Raw genomic sequence first — 20,182 nt, forward strand, 5'->3', positions numbered from 1 at the left:
TAGAAGCCCCAGGATTAGAAAAGAAGAAAGTTAAAAGTTGTATTTCCCATGCTATTTTACATTTATTTTAACTGTATTATTCTTCCTTTTATGAAGCCTCTATCTGGTGCTCATAAACCACACAAATTTAGATCATCTTCTCTGGCTACAAGTTTATATAAAAGGATGTTAGATGCAGATTTTTTTCTGTTTCTTTAGGAGATTTAACACCTGAGTTAGTTTTGGCATTAAGAACATCTTCCACAGCTTCGCTCATCGGTACAACCCGCTCCTGACTGTGGGTGTCCTTAGCACCCATCAGAAATGCACATAAAAAGCAGACATCCATTATCTCAAGATCAAATCAAATAACCCCACAACCGCATGAATGCAATTAAGATAAAGGTACTTGTAAACCACCAGCAGATTCCACCCTGCCCAGCCAACCTCTCAGCTCTCCAGATGAGCAAAAGGATCTTGGGCTATAATATGTGTCTTTCCTCTAAAATTACTGGGTTTTTCTTTTCCTTTTTCTTCCTTTCAGATTTCCTTCAGGTGTTTGTTGTGCATAAACTGGGTCTTTTCTTGCCTTAGGAGGTTCTGGAGGTTGCATGTGTTTTTAGCTGCCTGCTAAGGGCTGTCCATCCTTGAGCTCTTGAGCAGACACGCATCCATCCCTGATGTAATCCTGTTTGCTTTAGGCTCCCCCGTCAGCTCCACCTTTGCCTCATGGAGTATGTGTTAATTAACCACCCTGTTGGCTGTGAGAGAAAATACACCTGCAAATCCAGGCTGATGATGCACATGAGCGCAAACAGCACACAGGAAAGCTTGCTGTGAGGGGAAATAAAACTGCAACTAAAAGCTGGTCCACAGAAACGAAACAGTGGTTTTATTTCAATGACTAAATGCCAAAGGAGCTACACAGAACTCATGAAAAATCAATATAGTTGATGAATCCCCTTCTGGTTCACAGTTAAGGATAATTCATTTCTAACGACCCTCGCTATCTGTGTGTATGAGCATCAAATAGGAGAAAGCACAGTAACCATCCCAAAAATTTGGCTCATGTATAAGACCAGGACAGCAGTTGGGGCTTTCTGGTTGAACTCTCAGAAATGTAACAGGATTTAATAAAACATGGAGTTGAGTACACTGTTGAACAGCAAAAAAAGGAGATTTTCTATATTAAAAAGTGCTTCTAACGACATTTATTTTCATAATAGTGTTTTCTCGAATGGATGGCTTGGACAAAAGTGCTGGTAAATCACCTGAAACGAGACTGCCTGACGCTGGAATAGCTGCTAATGGTAGGTAGCTCCTTGACTTCTTGTTATATTTCTTTCTTGCATTTAATTCTATCCTTCTCAGCCCATTATGCAGAAGGACACTGCTTTGCTTAAAGGGTTATCAATGTCACCAGGCACTGGAAAAGGTCTGGGAGCAATTTAAACCCCCTTTTGCAGATGGGACTCATATGTCCTATTGAGATTCAGCAGAGCTTCACTGAGGTTGGAAATCTGGAGAGGACACCTGGAAAGGCTTTTCCAGTGCTCTGTGGTAGTGAATCTCCCCAGGGGAATGGAGCTATCAGCAGTCACTCCATCACCAGCCACGCAGGACATTTTCCATTTGAACTCCTATTTTTGCTCCATTCCAGGGGAATGATACTTAGAGAGCGGGAGCTAAACCTCTCTTAATCTTAACAGTATCTTTGGGCTCTACTGCCCTAATCTCTCCTTGTCTCCATCGGGTGTTTCTATGGCAACTCCCTGGGGAGTTTTCCTGTTATCTGGGTGAAGTTAACTGGAAACAAGTAAATATTCTGGAGATGAAGTGGTGTTGGAGGAGACTGATGTGGTCTTCAGAGCACGGCCTGAAAAATAAGGTGAATTATTTGCAGGAACATCCCCTTGGAATGGGCTTGAAGCTCCCACAGTAAAAGATTCTGCCTAAAGTGCATTTGCCCTCCATGGTGTCAGCACAGCCCCAGGTACAGGCAGGTTTTGCTGCATTGATATTAAAGCACACGGAGCCCAAACCAGCCAAGCCTGGCATTCCCTGCCAAGGAATGGGATTTACACAGGCAGTTTGAGAAGATCAATAGTCCCCATTCCAACCAAACCATAATAAACCTCGTGTCACATCCCATTAGCAGGCATCCCTGTGTGGTTTCATACCCTGTGGGTGATCCATCTCCCAGCTGGCCCTGCGTGTGCCCGGGGGAAGCAACACCTTTACCACCCATCCAAATGCAGTATGAGAGGGGCTGGACCCAGCTTCACTGCTCAAAGGAGGCTGTGCTCTGGGAAGTGGAGGTGAAGGTGAGCCTGGCTGAAGGGATGTTTGAACGGGAAAGAGACCTTTCCTGCAGCTTTCTGCTGTTTTGGGGCTGTTGTGGCAGCTTTTAGAATCATAGAACGGTTAGGGCTGGAAAGCTCATCCAGTCCCAGACACCTCTCACCGGATCATGCTGCCCATGGCTCTTGTCCAGCCTGGCCTTCATTATGAATGAATAACCCAGATCATCCCAAGTCAGAAGGTTTATCCCGATTCAAACCCACTCCCTTCACTCTCCCTCCTGTTTCAAGGCTGTGGGTCGGACCCTTTCAGGCTGGTGTTGTAATTGACTTTAATACTCTTCCGTGTTTTAGACTGCCATAAACCAAGCTGTTGGTGGGCCAATGGCTATTTAAAAGCTGCCAGACCTTTGCTGCTGGTGAGTGTTTCTCTTTCAGGTTGAGCAATGTCTCCGCTGGGGAGCTGTGACCTGCTGCTCCTGTCACCCCAGGGAATGGAAAACCTGCCTCCTTTGCGGCAAGAGCTGCAGCCACCAGCCGGCTCCTTTCCCTGCTGTAATGCCTTGGATAGCAGCCACGGGTTGCTTATCATTGGTTCTGATCCCTAAAGCCGAGGTGCTGATTCTAATCCGTGGCTGCAGCCAGGTTTAAATCTTTATCTGCGATCGGTGAGTCTGAGAGCTGAGTGTGCAGGGACGTTATTAGATTATTAAATCAATGACACTCAGGTTATTAGTCACACTCATCCGCATTACCTGACACTGTAATGATGTTCTATTTTTACTTCCAGCCTGCTAATGTCCCAGAGGTACTGAAATTATGTCCAGAAAATTAATTTCTATACATTTGAACAAGAAATAGAAGTATAGGGAATAATCCCACATCGACAGTATAAATCCTAATGGAGTTGTATAGAAAAGCAACAGGGAAAGGGAGAGGGGTGCGGGCTGTTCCTTGCATGCAGCCTTGCCTCCATGCTGCCATGCAAAGCTCTTATGGGTATGGTGGTTGCTAATAACTGGGCCAGGCTATTTTAGCTTCTAATTCATTAGGGGCAATTAGAACTCCTGAGCTGGCATTAATGATTTTCCTTGCTCAGCCAATATTTTCTTGCCGAATCCCTCCACCAGGACTTCACAATGGGCTTTTTTTTTTCAGGCATGAAATCAAACCCGGTGTCCTGATATCAGCTGTAACAGTTCTTTTTCTCTTTCCTAGTAGCTGTGTGTGCAGTGCTGTGTTTGGCTTCAGTGAGAATGATGCTGGTAACGCACTGATGGTTTAGCTGTTGCTCAGCAGCACCTACCCTGATCAAGGACTGTTCAGTCTCTCAATGCTCTGCCAGTGAGGGGGGCACAAGAAGCTGGGAGGGGGCAGGGACAGGACACCTGACCCACGCTATCCAAAGGGATGTGCCATACCACAGCACATCCTGCCCAGTATAGAAACCAGGGGAAGCCACCTGGAAGTGATGGATTGTTGCTTGCGTTGGGCTGGGCATCGGTCAGTGGGTGCTGAGCAATTGTATTGGGCATCGCTGGTGTTTTATGAGCACATTTTTTCTCTTGTTGTTTCTGATGATGATGATTGTTGTTATTATCATTATTGGCATTCTTTCTATTATCACTATATTTTTATTTCGAGTATTAAAATGTTCTTATCTCGACCCATGGGCTTTACATTCCCTTGATTCTGTCCCCATCCCACTCAGGGGGTGAGCGAGCGGCTGCTGGTGCTGAGCTACCGGCTGGGTTAAACCACAGCCCCCAGTAAGCAGAACAAGGCCAGCACATGGCAAGGTGTAGTTTAGGTTCTGACAAACGGCTCCTCAAGCACAGGCAAACTCTCATGCCAGCCCCCAGGTTGAGGGGAGAAGGGAGGCCCGGTCTGATGCGCCCGGAGACTGAATGTGATGTTATTTCTGCTCTGCATGGCTAACCACCTGCAAGTTGGGAAGGATCTGTTACCGTGGAAAAACACCACGGGAGATGCTCAAAGTCCACCCCCCGCCTTGTCTAGCACTGAGGTACTTACATCTCACCCTTGCAGCCAGAGAGATGCAGAAATGTGCTCTGAAGGGCTCCATCCCCTCCTTGGGAGCCCTTGGGGAGAGAGCTGCTGCAATGTATGAGCATGGGTTGATACTGGAGCAGGATGGGGAGACAGAAACCCACAGTGCCCAGCCAGCTCGCAGCCGGTGCTGGTCTCTGGTGCACCCAGGGGGTTGGAACTAATGGGGATCATAAAGTGAAACACCCCACAACAGAGCCACTCGCACCCTTTCCCTGCACCAACAGCCCCAGCTACTTTCAAGTTCCCTGAGTGATTACAGGGTGCAAATCTCCATATTGCTTAATTAAAACTTGGGTTTCATGCATATCTTCACAGTGTATTTATTGTGTGTTTGCAATTAATTCTGTAGTGCTCGCTCTGCCAGGAATGGAGCAGGGTGACTTTCTGAGATCTTCAGCTGAGGAATTTCCACTTGAAAACAGAGAGAGACATGTGAGTATCTGTGTGGGAATAGGTGGCGTTGGTACCTGCTAAATGCATGCTGCAGGACGCTCTTGTGAGCAAAGTTTGTAGTAGAATTATAATGAGCTGAGTTGCTTAGGTGTAATTAAAAGATGGGGCGAGAGCTTGCACCAAAATCCTTTCTTCCAAGCTTTGGGAAGCCTGCTAATAATAAGGCATAAACATTTAGCAGCTCAGCTGGAGTACAGTGTTCTCTTTGGTTAAACATTAAAGGGGCATTGTCAAGTGGTTTTAATTAATTAGCTCAGTTTTAAATGAAATCACATCAATTTGGAGCAGTTAGGCTCAGAATTAAAGTTGTTTTCACCTGGTGGGAAATGCCCTTCAGATGCTGAACATCTTAATGAGAATTAAAAATGCCTTTAAGAAATGGCAGCCACATGGTTCCCTTTTCTTTATCCATTTACCCAGAGCATGGCCAGTATTGTGATGATCTGGCAGGACTGTAATTGCTGTAACAAGCCTAAATTATGTCCAAATTAGCTCTTTTTGTCTACATCCACCCCAGCTAGCATCATTTACACAACATCTTCTAGACATGCAGTACTCAGAACCCATCTTAAACCTGGATCTTGAGGTCTTGAATATACTGTTCTCCCTCTTTATTAAAACTCACGGTGCAGCATAACCCTTACACTAACAGGAGGAGGTGGATGCTATCCAGGTCTCCAGTCAGTGGAGGAGAGGGGTTTCTATTTTTCTTCTTGCTGTTTCGGGGAAACAAAGGCTATTCTAGATATTGACTTTCTTAAAGTAAAAAACCCCAAACAACAAAGAACAAAGTGAGAAATTAGGCCCTTGTTAGGCCAGCAATAGTGTGTACTAGCTTAGATGCTTTGTGTTAGATTTAGAAGGAGAAAAATCAACACAAACTCCCTATGACACAATAGGCCATAACTGCTGGAAGCTGTTATGGGCTATTACGCGAAGCCTTAGAGTCTATTGAGTAAATAATCTACAGATTAAAGCTTTCTAAGTACACAGTGACTTGATAGGTATCCAAAGAAGCCATTAGGATATGTCATGTCAATAAGAGGAGGATTAAGGTCCCTTACACTTGGTGCGGTGACAGTCTGTCTGCTGAAGAGTGTGAAACAAAAGCCATCGCCTTTGAAAAGCACCTGCAGTGCTGGGGCTGGGATGATTTCAGGGACTGTAATGATAGGATCAGAGGTGATGGGTTAAAACTGAAGCAGGGGAAGTTCAGGTTTCCCTTGGGCTCAGCTACTTCTGGGCCATGGCTGGCCAAAGCCAGAGCCACCTGCCATGGAGCAAGGAGCAAATAGGCAGGTCTGGGGGCATCTTCCAGTCCTCTTTATGGAAATAAGGTGAAATCTGGGAGAAATGTGTGTGCAGAGAGCCTTGCTGTGAGGCAGCAGGACAGGACAATGTATAGCCCCATGAGCTTGTGCACAGGGAGGAAGCAGCATGCTCAGTGGGAAGCCAAGGGGCTATCCCCAAGCAAGAGAGATTTCTGTCCTCCTCCCTTGTCCGTCCATCCATCCATCCATCCATCCATCCATCCATCCATCCATCCATCCATCCATCCATCCATCCATCCATCCACCCACCCACCCACCCACCCACCCATCCATCCATCCATCCATCCATCCACCCATCCATCCATCCCCTGACAAGTGGCTTCTCTCCCCTTCTCAGGAGCCCAGCTTGGCCCTTCCCCAGTTCCCAGGGCACCCCAGTTCCTCCTGGGGACCTTTCTGCACCTCTTTCTTTTGCAGGGGCCACCTGGCTAAAGCTTATCCAGCATCCCCCTCCTCCCAGCATTTAATTGCTCCAGGTTTCCAGTCCCTCTGCTGAGTTTAATATGAGCTATGTAAATTCCTCCCAAGAATGATAGGATTTTGACAGCCTGATTTGCCTTGCAGGCATCCTCAAACCAGCTCATTTTCTCTTCCCTGGAATTTTTGAGTGGTTGGGTGGCATTTGATTATCATTGGCTGGCATGTCTGAGCTCTGGGGTTGAGCACGGAGATATTTTAAATTTAATAGGTTTAAGATGTCATTATTTCCATGCTGATGAATTTATACTTGTAACCAGAGAAACTTAGAGCATTTAATGAACTTATTTAGATATCATAGTGCAAGCTTTAAACCCAATCCCCAGTACAAAATTAAATCATGTTGGATAAAAACTAACACCCAGAAGCAAAAACCGAGCTTGGTAAATGAATGAATTTCAGAAGACAGAATAAATACAGACATAAGGCACCTAGGGGACAGATTTACTAAGAGTTTTTGCACTGTTTTCAATGGAGCTTGTAATAGCATAGAAGTATTAAATCTGATTTACTAGAAAGGATTTGTATAGTATTTCATTGCCTGCTTCCCGGTGCAGGCAGCCCCTTACCCATCTCTCCTGGCTTGCTCATAGGACCTCTGGACGCAGCCAAACATGAGATGGAGAAAGCTCCAGCTTTGCTGAGGAGCACACAACTGCTTGGTGATCCTAAAGGCTTAACAGTGTGATTCTAGGAAAAACAATTCCCATTCCAAATGGGTCAATACGGGGCAGCACCAGTTGGGAGATGGACGCTGCACCCTCCCTGCTGTGGTGGGGGTTTGGGTTTGCCAAGGTAGACTTGAAGCCTCCTTCCCAGCTTCCTCCTGCCGCAGCTTTTGAACATCTTTTAAACCCTACAGACTTCCAGAGTTCATGCAAAGCAAGTGTCCCTGTGCTAATAAAGGGAACTGGATGATCTGAAGGTCCTTTCCAACCATAACTATTGCATGATTCTGTGATCCAGTTTTCAGCATAAGAGTTGGTTGTGTCATGTGGGGTCATGCTTTTGAAAGACCTTAAGTGACCTTTTCTTTTTGAGACTCTTTAGAGAGCTCAGGTGAGGAGAAGCAGCTCTTGACTGATTCCTGAGGACCTCATTCAAGGTGTAAGTGCTGATGAGCTGCTCTAGTAGTGACTGTTATCAAATTCAGCATCCCTATGAAAAAGAACCCACCCTGCCACAGCTCTATTTCATTCTAAATTAAGCTGGAGAAGAATGAGGAAGCAGATTAAGAAGAAATTGGAAAGAAGAAAAGTTGCCTCAACACTACCTACAAGCAGAGATTGCTCATTTAATGCTTACCAGAAGTATGCAAATGCACCAGAAAGCAAGCCAGCAGGGCTGAAGGACTCAAAAGAATCACCAAAAAGCCTTAATGGGACTAGGCTTTCACAAGATTAATCTTCTAAGGACTGGCAACAGGTAGGAAACCAGGAGTAGGAATAAAGCCCTATGTCAGTTTGTACTGTGGGCAGAAATTAGAGTAGAAATCCTGCAGGTACCTGCTAGACACTGGCAGCATATTCAGAAATGAGCTGGACACAAGAGGTGAGCAGTGAGATGGTGAAGGTTGCAGGTGACAGATTTGTCCAGGGAAGCCAGGCCCAAAGCAGAGGCTTTAGGATCTTAGAGAAGTGCGTGCCTGGGTGACAAGAATGAGCAGGTGAAACTCAGTGCTGATAAGTGCAAATTAATGCCCCTGTTAGACCAGGTCTAACTGCATATAAACAATGATGGGCTTTGAATTAGCAATTACCCTTAAGAAAGAAAATGCAGCTGTGTGGCTTCTCCCCTCCAAATGCTGGCACCATCCTCATGGCCACAGGGAGGGGAGGATGGCGGAAGGCTCCAAGAATGAGGAGCATCGCTGTGTACATCCAATCCTCCATGAAGGTCTGGTTGCCCATTGCAGAAACAGGAGAACGTAGGAGGACAACAGCAGATCTCATTATATGCAGGTACCAACCTCTGTGATAGGAAAGCTCAATGTATTTAGGGCTTTTGCTTGGGAAGAGCATGACTGAAGGGGAAAGGGTAGAGGTCTGCAGTATCCTGAGTGCTGTGGAGGTGGGCAGGGATGAGCATGGTTTGAATGCAAGAGGGAAGCAGGCTTGTTTATTTATTTATGGACTTATTTTGAAGGGCAATGCTTAGCTTAGGGTCTGTCCAGAGCAGGACAAGCAAGATGGTGAAAGGCCTTGAGGGTAAGGCTTAGGTGGAGTGGCTGAGATTGCTTGGTTAGTTCAGCTTGGAGAAGAGAAGGCTGAGGGGGGACTTCATTGCAGTCTGCTCCTTCCTCAAGGTGGGCAGTGGAGGGAGAGCTGCTGATCTCCTGTCTGGTGAGCAGTGGTAGGACACAAGGAAATGGAATGAAGCTGCATCAGGGAGGTTCAGATTAGACATTAGGGTGGTTAACTGCAACAGGCTCCCCACAGCACCAAGCCTGTCAGAGTCCAAGGAGCAGGGAGCTGCACTTTCCAATCCTTATCCCTTCTAACTCGAGGTATTCTCTGATCCCATGATCAGCCACAAGTGGAATGGGTCACTGATTTTCCAGCAGAACAATTTCATGAGCCCCTTTCTGTTGGAAAATGCTGATTCCATCAGATCAGGATGCTCGGTGGGAACGTGTCAGTGCCATCAAAGCCGGCAGCAGAAGCCAGACATCTGCCTGGTCTCCTTGCCCGCTGCCCAGCTGGCTGGCTCCCTAGGACAGCTGCACCCCATGCTGCAGCCAGAGCCCATTTGGTCTTTCTTCACTTTGTCATTGTTCTATTTCTATTGCATTTTCCCCTCCATTTTCATCTTTAGATTTTATACCCCATGTACTTACAGCATTAGAAAATCCCCTGTTGCCTGTCAGAACATCAGGTGTCAAATCAAAGTGCAAGTCACTCTGTGAGAGTAATTTCTAATTTAAATGAGTTTCAAGCATACGTCTTAATGTATAAAACCCCACAGATGTAAAGAACATGCACAGTAAAAAGTTTGGCTTGTTTTTATTTGTATATCATATCATGTATTAATATAAAGTCATATTTTATGCTGTATAGAGGTTCAGTCCCTGAAAACAAAATGATACTTTAAATCTCTTTCAATCTCCCTGGGCTGAATGGAAATGGGTTTTTTTCTAGGATGCAATTTTAGCATTCCAATTCCTGGGCAATTCAGCATTTTGCTGTGTTGGGCTGCTTTGTTTCACAGGTGTTTCCATAAAGCACAGGAATGATAGAATGGGTGTTCTCTCTGCTTAAATGGAAATACCTGTTCTCAGCCTGAATGGAGGCTAATGCATCACACAAAATGGGTGAGTCAGATTTCAGAGGCAGGTGGAAAATCAGCCTTATCTGGGGTAAAATGAGCAAGTAAAACCCCATCCCTAGGCAACGCATCACTGGAAACAGGAGCAGGATAAAGTACATAAAATACCCGTCGTTGTAATCCAAGATGGGAAGAAAGCAAAAGAAATGGGTAACTTAGTGAGCCAGGATCATTTCCAGCGTTTTTGTTTTGCCTGCATCAACTAACACCTACAACAGAGCAGAAATCTGCACCTGGATGAGGCTGTCACTGGCAGGAGGTGGTACAAGCTCTCATGAGATGAGCAGCCCTTGCTCATCACTAGGTAAGCAGCACCTTTGCGAGTCTCGGCAGGCTTGTTTTGGTTGGAAAGGCTTAAGTCAGGTCCATGCAGTAACATAAAATTAGATTAACAGTTAACCTGCGTACTTGCCACTCGGATCACTGGAGCCTCCCCCAGCCACTGAACAGACCAGCATTCCCGAGGTCAGAGCAGTGCTGGCAGGTTGGGATGCAGTGGGATGCCTGAAGGAGGTGCCAACATTTGGGAGGGGAATCCGGGATATAGGGAGTTACTTATTATGCCTTCAGGTTCTTTTTCTTCTCCTTTTCCTCATCAGGGCACTGGAGGGAACAGGAACATTCTATCTCGTTTCCTAATTTTCCTGTCAGCTTCCTGGCTTTCAAAATGCTTGCAGCAGAAATCTATAAAATGAGGATGAGGGAAGGAACCTTAATACCACTGTAAATCTCCAAAATGGATGCAGAAACACAGTACTCAAATAGGAGTAAATAAAAGCAAGGAGAGATTCATTTCAGTTTTCCCTGTAAACCTCCTGGCAGCTTGGAATTATTCAGAAAACAACATTTAACTGAGAAAAAGGGAACCCTGTAAAATGGTAAAGATTATACTGTAAAGCTAAGCACCCTCCATAAATCAGAGCTGGGAACATTGCTAAGTTATAGGAACCTGCAGATGGCTGTCATTAAAGGGAAAGAGCCTCTGCTGGCTTGGCAGGCCACGCTGCCTCGTGGTGTGGAGCTACAAACTGAGCTGCTTGCATGGGGGAACCACAAAAGTGGTTTTAAAATGGGGATTTCGACCAGAAGCCACGACAGCTCTTCAGCAGGGCTCAGGCTTATTGCGAAACCACAGCGGTGATTTCAGGTCTGATTTAGTCTCATAAGCCTTCTGTGTTTAAAATAATGCGATGATAGTCTTATTGCTATTGCATGTCTGGGGTGAGAAGGGCAGGCATAGGGCAGGATGCTCCAGCACCGCTCTTGGTGTTACCTCCATCATAGAGAGGGATAACCCCTGCCTGTCCAAAGGGGTGAGGGCAGCTGGACCACGTAAGGTGCTGGAGGTCCTATCTCCCACCTGGGAATGTGCTGGGGCGTCTTCTTCCCTGCTCCAGGCACATTTCTCTGTGCTCACATGAGGCATCGCTGGTTTCCCCCTTAGGGTTGAACTTGTCTGGGGCTTTGACTTGAGAAACAGCGGGGGAGATGCTCAAAACAAGCCTGCAGAGCTGAAAATAGCACACACTGGCTGCTGCTGCTTTCAAGATAAAGATGTCACCAGGTGAGCTCCTCTGGAATTCTATATTAAGCCTCACCATGTCGTAGCATCGAGACCCTTCAGCCCCCATGGGTTGGTGTCATCACTCTAAGCCGTGCATCGCAAGGTGTGCAGGGATGTCTGTGCCAGCACTCAGCCACGGGGTGCTGGGGAGAGCTGGGGGGGGACCCTTGGGCTGTGCTGGCTCCCTGCTTCCAGTCACTGCTTCCCAGAGGCACATCACATCATCACACAAGAACCTCCACGGAGACTTAATCCTAGATATTGCCCCAGTGCTCCCAGTGGTGGTGCTGTGCCAGGAGGTTCAGATGCAGGTCTGGCAAGGCAAATAACCCAGCGTGTAACAAGACCTCCACCAACATACCCTTGTTCTGAGGCTGGAAATGTTTTTCCCACTCAGCTGCACTTACCAGGGCTCGTGGGCATTCAAGGCCACCATCTCTAACAAGGTCAAGAGCCTTTCCTGATGCAAAATGGCGCAGAAGCTGATTTTAATCCCACCCCCTTGCTCTTCCATTTCTATTGTACCATCCTGACTTTCCTCCCTTCTCAGCATTTCTGCAAGAGCATCATTTACATGCCAGTGCTGGGCTCACTGCTCACCAGGCCAGCGGCTTTCCCAGGTGCTAACTCCAGGCTCCCTGCGATAGCTGTAGTCGCAACACTTCCCAAACACGTGGCCAGAAGGAACTGGATCCCACAGTGTTTTCCTCCTTTGTCTCTGGGTGAACTCAAGAAATGCTCCCTGCATCTCTAACAACCGTGTTCAGCTCCTTGTCACAGCCCCCTTTTGTGCCTCAGTAAAAAAAGGCATCACCAGCAGATGCAGTTTCTTTTAGGGCTGGAATAGTGTTTATTTTACTGGAATTGTACTCCATTATCTGGTGGCAAAGAGACTCGGCAATTTATACTGGCAGCACAGAATGTACTGACATTGGCAGTGGCTGGGCATTCACAGCTTGCTACCCAAGGCAATTGGGGCTGTTCGGCCTGGAGAAGACAAACTGTGTGGAGACCCCAGAGCAGCTTCCAGTGTCTGAACAGGGGCTACAAGGATGCTGGAGAGGGGCTCCTCATCAGGGACTGTAGTGACAGAACAAGGGGTGATGGGTTCAAACTGAAACAGGGCAAGCTCAGGTTGGGTATAAGGAAGGTTGCCCAGAGAAAGTGGTAAATGCTCCCTCCCTGGCAGTGTTCAAGACCAAATTGGACAGAGCCTGAGGTGGCCATGCCATGGCAGGGGGTTGGAACTGGGTGATCTTAATGTCCAACCCAAACCATTCCCATGATCCTAAGGAAAGTTAGGAACATACTCCTGTATCTCACTGCAGAGCAGCCATAGAAGAACTGTATGGTTGCTATCAATCAATCTTACATTAGTAACACTGTAAACATTTTTTAAGATGGTAAAAGATTCAATAAATCTGCTTTATTCTGCTTCATTGTAAGGTCCAGTTCTTCCTTTTCATCATGCAAACACCTTCCACGTAATGGAAGGGATATTGCGTTTGCTATTCACAAATCACACCTTGAGCTATTATTTGTAATTTTCAGTGCCTGCCTTCTTACGTGGTGTTCATAAAAAGAAATTAAAGTGATTTACAATAGTGAGAGATGGAACAAGCCTAAAAGGAGATGTGACTCATTAGACATTAACCTGTGGCTGCTGGAAGCAACCTGCATCACTCAGGAAGATGCGCTGTGATTTTCCAAAGCGGTCTAGAGGATATAGATGTGTTTTTGAGGGGTTTCAGCACCAAATGCCTGTGTTTCATCTCAAAACACGAACCACCAGATCTGACTTTATCTTTTATAAGCCCAACCAAGAAAATCAGATTGAAGGGTCCCAAAACTCCGTTCTGACCTGCTGGTCTTCCTTATAATATTGCTCTAAAATGGTGTCCTTTAAATACTGTGTCACTGAGCTCTTCAGAAGTGAAAAAGATGTTTGTATTTGCATTTAAAGTGAGGAAATTATACTTTGGTTGTAATTTACAGTGCTTCAAAACTATAAATATTAGTTATGGTTTGAGTGCTTAGATGCTGTAAAGAAAGGATTTGTTCCTAAAGAAAGACTTTGCTTTGGACGAACCAAAACTCCTCTTATCTGTCCTGTTAACAGGTATGAAGTGGGCTTCACTGAGCAAATGAAGAAGAAATAAGAAGGACAACCAAGGGTTTAGTTTAATAAGCAAGGAAATGGACGCCAGCAGATTCCGGTCCATCTCCTGGAGTCATGGATTGTGCTGGGAATGGGTGAGTGAGTTCCTGCCTGGCCATTTGGTTTGGTATCTCCTGCTGCTTGGTTTCCTCTTCATGAGCACCCACAGATTTCTGCCAAACTGTTTAGTGCATCTCCCTAAGAAAGAAATCCAATTGCTTGTCAAGCAGCAGCACTTGCTTCTGTTCCCTCCGAGCAGACAGGGTCTGTAACGAATGACTTGCATACAGTAATTACAGTCTATTCCTTCCTCTCTTGCATTGATTATTCACATGTGGAAAGAAAGTTCTCTCCTGAATAACAGAAAAGATCTGAAGAGCCAAATATTGGATTTTTCCCCCCCTCTTCCCCCTCTCCTTTGTTTTCTGGGTACTGTTTGCAGACATGGTATCCTGAAGAGATGAAACATCTATAACAAACCCCCCTGTCAGAGTGCTTGTAGTTTATGTTCATTTAAAGGACAATTTTGGGTCACCTCTTTGTATTTTAATAGTCAAAAATATTTTGCATAATAATTTAACTCCTCTCTGCTGCCTGTAATGACTATCTGCATTTTCTGATGGATGTTTCTATTTGTTTCCTGTGATTTACATGACCTGACATCTCATATAATGACCTTCCCAGCGCAAATACCATTTGTGATACTCCGCTCAGCGTTAATCTATCATTTGATGACCTTACAAGTGCTGGGGCCACGGATTCAATCAGCGAAATGTTTCAGGGTGTAATTAATTAATTTTCCCCCTTCCCACTCTGCAACTGTTCGCTTAAAATCTGACGAAAGTGATGCTTTTTCATAACACTTCTTCAATACATATGGTTTGTTTGTGTAATCAATCACGCTAAGTTGGGAAGTTCTTAGTATTCATGGCTTTGTCTTGCTTGAAACTTCCAAATGTTTGTTTTGCAGCCTAATTTAATAGTTTAATTAGGCAAACAACCAGCTACTGTACTCCTTAAAGTACACTCGGGTTGGGATTTAAAAACGCTGCTTTGCCTTTGCTAAAGCTGGGCTGGATCACACTGCGCAGGCAGCAGAGCCGGGCTGGCCGTGAGTGGCACTGCTGAGCCACGCCGTGGCTTGGCGAGAACCATGATGGATCTGTTGGCTCTCAGCTTTAGGCTTCTCATCGGACAAAGAAGAGTGTTTGTGGTCTTGCAGTTGAGCAGCCTTTGCTTGCGGCCACGTTGCTTAAAAGCTTGGGTAAATGTCAGAAGTGAAGCGTGTGGGTGGCGGCCCTAGGACGGAATTCCCTATTCTGGGATTTTCGTCTTCACAGGAAAGACATTGGCTGCCATCCCCACCCTCGTCTATGTTACAAAGCGTCTGGCGTTGTATCTCTGCCTTTGACCTTATGCTGTGTTTTGTAGGTCTTTGTTAATAGAAGGAGGGGTAATTTTGTGTGTATGCAGCCATCTTTTCACCTAATAAATGTGAATCGCTGTCTTACAGATGGCTCTGGACCCTTCCTCTGGGACTCTGCTAGGAGAATGCGATGTGGTCTTTGCCAGCAGCACTCAGGACTAAGCTGCTGAGGCAGCTTGGAAGGAGCAGAAAGCCCTCTTGGTTCAAAATGAATTCCCTGAGATGCTGTTGTTATGTTAACAAGTTTCGTTTTTATCCTATCAAGGTCTTGTGGAATCTTTCTATTGACCATTAAAGCAAAGCAGGAGAAAACATGCTGAAATTGAGCACTGAATGCTTACGGATGGAAATCCTATAATGCTATGATTCAATTTCTCTTCAGGTAAATATGATGGTTTCTGCAATCCTGCTGCTTGGCAGGGGAATGCCTCGGAGGGAACACAGAGATGTTGGGGAGGGGGAGGGAATAAAAATGGGGGGAATATTCCAAATCCACCTGATAAATTTGGCTTAGAAGAGGCACAGGGGTGTCTTTAAAAGACATCAGCTCTTCAGTGCAGGGCAGCAGGGTTTGGAAATAATGCTGGTGGCATCTCCCTGAGGTTGGTAGCTTTTGTAAAGGGCATCACACAATAGCAAAATCTCTTTAGAGTGAGGGGTTAAACCAGTGCTGGGAATGCACTACATGAGACTTGGCTGCTAACCCAGTCCCTGCTTGCTTGGTGGACCAGGGTTATCCTGTGTGAGCGCGGCCTGCGTAAGGAGAAAGCTTTGGGAAGAAGGTCTGGTAGGGACAGAGGCTGGGAAGTGATTCCCGAACATGGCCTCAGTCAGTGCTCCGTGACTTGCTAGAAAGATCTCTTTCTCACAAATGATGTTTTCTTTCCACCGTTTTGAGCACACTGTGGGTAGTAAATCACAGCAACGCTTGGTTGGCATAATGGACTGATGTGAGGTGGTGTAGCAACATATTTTGCTCATAGTCTGTAACCATTATTTTGATGGAAAACAGGCAGGGAATGCAGTGGTCTGACGTGCTTAGGGACAGCATCTCAGACCCATCCAACTCCACAGTGCAGCTCATGCCTATAAACGCACGTGCAGAATTAAGGCTTCATGTGTAATTTCACTTGGAATTGGCTCTATCCAGCAAGAGGTATGGTCAATATTGGATATAATACCTACAGCTCTGCCATACAGACTGTAGCCATTGCTACAGTGGGAGAATCACTGCTGCTGCACAGACTTCCTGCAGTGGTATTTGGGCTATGTAGGATCTGTGTTTTCTTTGAAATGTTAAAGATGAGGAAGGACCAGTCCCAGCTAAGAACTAATTGCTTGGAGCAAAAATTTCTCTATAGTGAGAGAGTATGGGAGTAGTTTCTGAAACTACAAAAAAGTCACTGTGCTTTTTCCTCTATCAGCAGACTTTAATGAAATTTCGAAGGGGGGGGGGAATTGCTTCTTGGCTTAAAGCATGAGCTGTGTTATTAATCTCTGCAAAGGAGTTTGATAATTGAAATGCCAGTGGAACGGCAGCTCTGCTGACTCACATCATGTCATACCAGTATCTACATGAGCATATATGAGGCTACATAATGCTATGATGTCATGACTGTGAGAGTTCCCAATAATGTAGGTAGGTTGAAAACTATGGCTTACATTCTTAGCTAAATTCAGTTCCTTTAAAAGGTTTTTTTTTTGGCCATCCTTATGGTACCTGGTTATCTGGTATGGCATGTGGCAAGCGGTCGTGAGGTCCCACTTGCAGCACCGTCTGCAATTCTGATGTCCTCAACATAAGAAGGACATGGAGCTGTTGGAGCAAGTCCAGAGGAGGCCAAAAGGATGATCAGGGGCTGGAGCACCTCCCATATGGAGACAGGCTGAGAACATCGGGGCTGTTCAGCCTGGAGAAGTTCAGGTTGGAGGTAAGGCAGAAGCTCTTCCCTGTGAGGGTGCTGAGGCGCTGGCACAGGGTGCCCAGAGAAGCTGTGGCTGCCCCATCCCTGGCAGGTTATCCCATGAGGTCACACGCACTCCAGGGATTGTCTTTGGTAAGTTATGGGCATGGCTTATGCTGCCTGTGGGTACAAAATCATTACCCTGCTCTGTCACTGTTATCAGTAGCTTGGAAAAGAAAAGCGATGCTAGTTCTTAGGCTGGCAGTGCCTGTGGACTGAGCTCAGTACTGCCCATTAGGGAAGTCGAGAGCGTTCCCCATGCTGCTTTCCTCAACCTCTGGGCCAAACTGTGCATTTGAAAGGCAATTTCTTGGCCAGGTTAGCTTGGGGACTTCTCAGCCAAGCCAGAAGCTCAGCGTTTCCCAGCTCATCCCTGTCTCCATAGCTTATCCTGGGGTTTGTTCTTGTTTTGCTGGTTTTGCTCCTGTTTGTGCAGCCCTAGGGAAAGCAGGAACTGCTCAGGTCTGCTCTCTGGAATGCTGACATTCAATAGTAACTTTTATCCTGATTTCTCTACATTTTTCTCTTCTTGAGGTTTCAAAAGAAGAGTGAAGAAAGAGACATAAATTACCAGTCTCAGCCTGGGCTTTTCTCTGTGATTAATATACACCAACATGCCTTCATTATCGCCCTGGTTTGTACCTACCTGTCAGGTATTTAAAGCAAAGCCACTATCAGAAAATCTCATCTTCCTCTCCCCTTTGCTTGAAAGTAGGTGAATGTGCAAAGAAAAAGGACTGTGAGAAACAGGCTTTTAAACTAGTGATTTCCTTTCCTAAATGGGAATACCAGTGTTTGAATGGACAGGAAATGCAGTGAGCACTTCCCCTGCCTCATCCTCTTCACCCAGGCACTGGGAAACTTCAGAAAGATGAGAGGTAAAGAGGAGATGGGAACAGAAACCCCTCTGGGAAGGTGCTGCCATGCTCCTGCCTGCAAGCCCTGAAGTAATGCCAGTTCCTTCTGGGTTATCAGATTTCTGCCTTGCCTATTCAGACCTAGCTCTTTGCCTTAAACAAAGCACGGGTTTCACTTGCGGAGCAGATGCATCTCCATGAGAAGGGCAGTGCAGAGGAACCAGACCTTCCCTGGTCCCTCAGACCAGCACCAAGGTGGTTTCCCTGTGGAGATGCGCTCCAATTCGGACCCTTTATGGGTACTCAAAAAGCTCTTTCTTGAAGATACTGAGGAGCCACCATCGCCACAGAGACCCACATTTTGCTGCCATCTCCTGATCCTGAGAGCTCATGAAAAACGACGCCCTGGTTGTATTGACTGGTTTAACATCTTCACTTTGTATTTATGGTGCATGCAGTTCTTTGTGCGCCTTCTAAATGTTACATTAAAATACTGAGTGGCACTAGCTTTAAGGAGTTGAAGCACAAAAGCTCCTTCCCTGCTCTTGTCTCCTATCGTGAAGAATTTACAAAACTCTCAGGGAGGCTCTTGAATTATGGCTCTTCCTCTTCCTCATGATGCATGGAGATAATAAATGTATTATTAATCTGCCCACTGTCAGAGATCTCTGCTCCCTCTCTCTCTGTCTGTGCACAAGGAGACAGACAACAGGAACAGTAGACGTATGCAGAATTGCCTAGTGTGTGCTCAGGCTGGTGAATCACCAAATGCTGGGGATGATGAGATGCCCGGTTTGAACCGGGGCTGCAGGGATTTGGTGTAGGAAGGTATCCGTCAGGAGCATCTTGGGCCTGGACCAGAGAATTCTTCAGATGTTTGCAGGAAGCTCTTTTAAAACATTTATATGTATATTTCAAAGGCCATTGGTTTGGGGACAGCCAGCTTGAGACACGGTGAACTGTGCTTTGAGGGGCCTCTGAAGGTCAGCCTGTCTGAGGTGTGTGGGTCAGTGCCTGCAGGGAAGGGAGTGGGAGCAGGTTGAGTACAAGCCCCAGCACTTGGTGGGGGTGCCAGGAGCAATGTGGCTTGAAGAAACTGAGGCAAAGGGGACATCCCATCCCATCCCTCCCTGAGCTCCTTGGTGTGTGCAGAGCAGCCCCTGCACATCCACTGGATGCACAGTCATATTCCTGCTGGGACTGTGCCCTCGTCCTGCTCCAGACCAAACAGTGCGGCTCTTTGCCACTGCCTGCATCTAGGAAGGGGGAGATCGAGTAGGATTAGGATTCAGCAAGGGCTTGTTTTAGCTTCAGAGAGCAAGAGCCAAGGCGGGAGTCGACAGACGTGAACGTGTCTGCGTCGTGACTCAGCTCCTGTGGGATGCATCCATCCCTGGGGAAAGCCCGGCGGCTCGGAGCGTGGCAGCGTGTGCCTGCATCCTGCCAAGACTGCTGCCAAGCTCCGTCTTGGCTTCCAGATGAAGAGGGATTTAGTCTGGATGTGTGAGTACGGGCTTTCCCACGGGGGCTGTGAGGTGCCTCACCTAAGGAGAGGGATTGTGCTCACAAGGGACAGAGCCCTGGGGAAGCAGGGAGGGACTTGCTAAGGAGAAAAGCCTGGGCTGGAAGGTGAGACCTGAATTGCTGCAGATGCTGACTACCCTCAACACATGCTTGGTCCCCCCCCTAAAGATGATAGCCCATGGTCTTGCACTCTGTTTGCACTGTCCATCCTCCTTGCAGCTCAGGATGCTGGGATGCCTAGCAGGACACAGGGTGTTAGCAGGTTCCAGTGTCATCTGCGGGTATCACAGCATGGGGATGTTGTTTGCTTGCTCTGTTGTGCTTCTCCCTCCTGTATGGATCAGTTGCTTCACCTATGTGTAGCTCCAGTGGGAATGCTCTCACTCTTAGATGGTATTCAAAAAGAACTGGTTTCATATCATATCGCACCACACGGCTCCTTGGAGGTTTGCTTTGTGCAGCTCCCTGAGCTTAGCAGCAGAGCTTTACAGCTTCTAGAAATCCCAGATTTATCTGCATGGAGACAACCAGTATATCTCACCCACCCCCTCCTCCAGATTGGAATATTTCCTATCAAAAAGCCTGCTGGAGTATCTGGACATTAAGCACTGCTTTGCTGTGCAGCAGGGATGATCATACCTGTGTCATACATACGACAAGCAGCATGATGGCAAGGGGCATCTAAGGAGCTTTAGCATCTCCCCCTGCATGTGTGAGACCCTACCATCTTCTTGGCCCTCCCTTGGCCGCAG

General features: G+C 46.6%; 1 long non-coding RNA gene across 2 annotated transcripts; it reads left to right on the plus strand.

The window, feature by feature from the left end:
* The first annotated feature begins 8,281 nt into the window (after positions 1-8,281).
* LOC134160592 (uncharacterized) lies at positions 8,282-15,445 on the plus strand. Of its 2 annotated transcripts, XR_009963622.1 has the most exons (4): positions 8,282-8,540; positions 11,382-11,501; positions 13,621-13,754; positions 15,351-15,445. It is a non-coding gene; the product is annotated as an uncharacterized LOC134160592 (long non-coding RNA). The 2 variants fall into 2 exon arrangements; XR_009963621.1 differs by lacking the exon at positions 15,351-15,445 and having other exon boundaries at positions 8,319-8,540; positions 13,621-14,916.
* The last annotated feature ends 4,737 nt before the right edge of the window (positions 15,446-20,182 follow it).

The sequence above is a fragment of the Pezoporus occidentalis genome, unplaced genomic scaffold (assembly GCF_034315485.1).
Source record: "Pezoporus occidentalis ecotype Australia unplaced genomic scaffold, CSIRO_AGI_Poc_V1 ctg161, whole genome shotgun sequence".
NCBI lineage: Eukaryota > Metazoa > Chordata > Aves > Psittaciformes > Psittacidae > Pezoporus > Pezoporus occidentalis.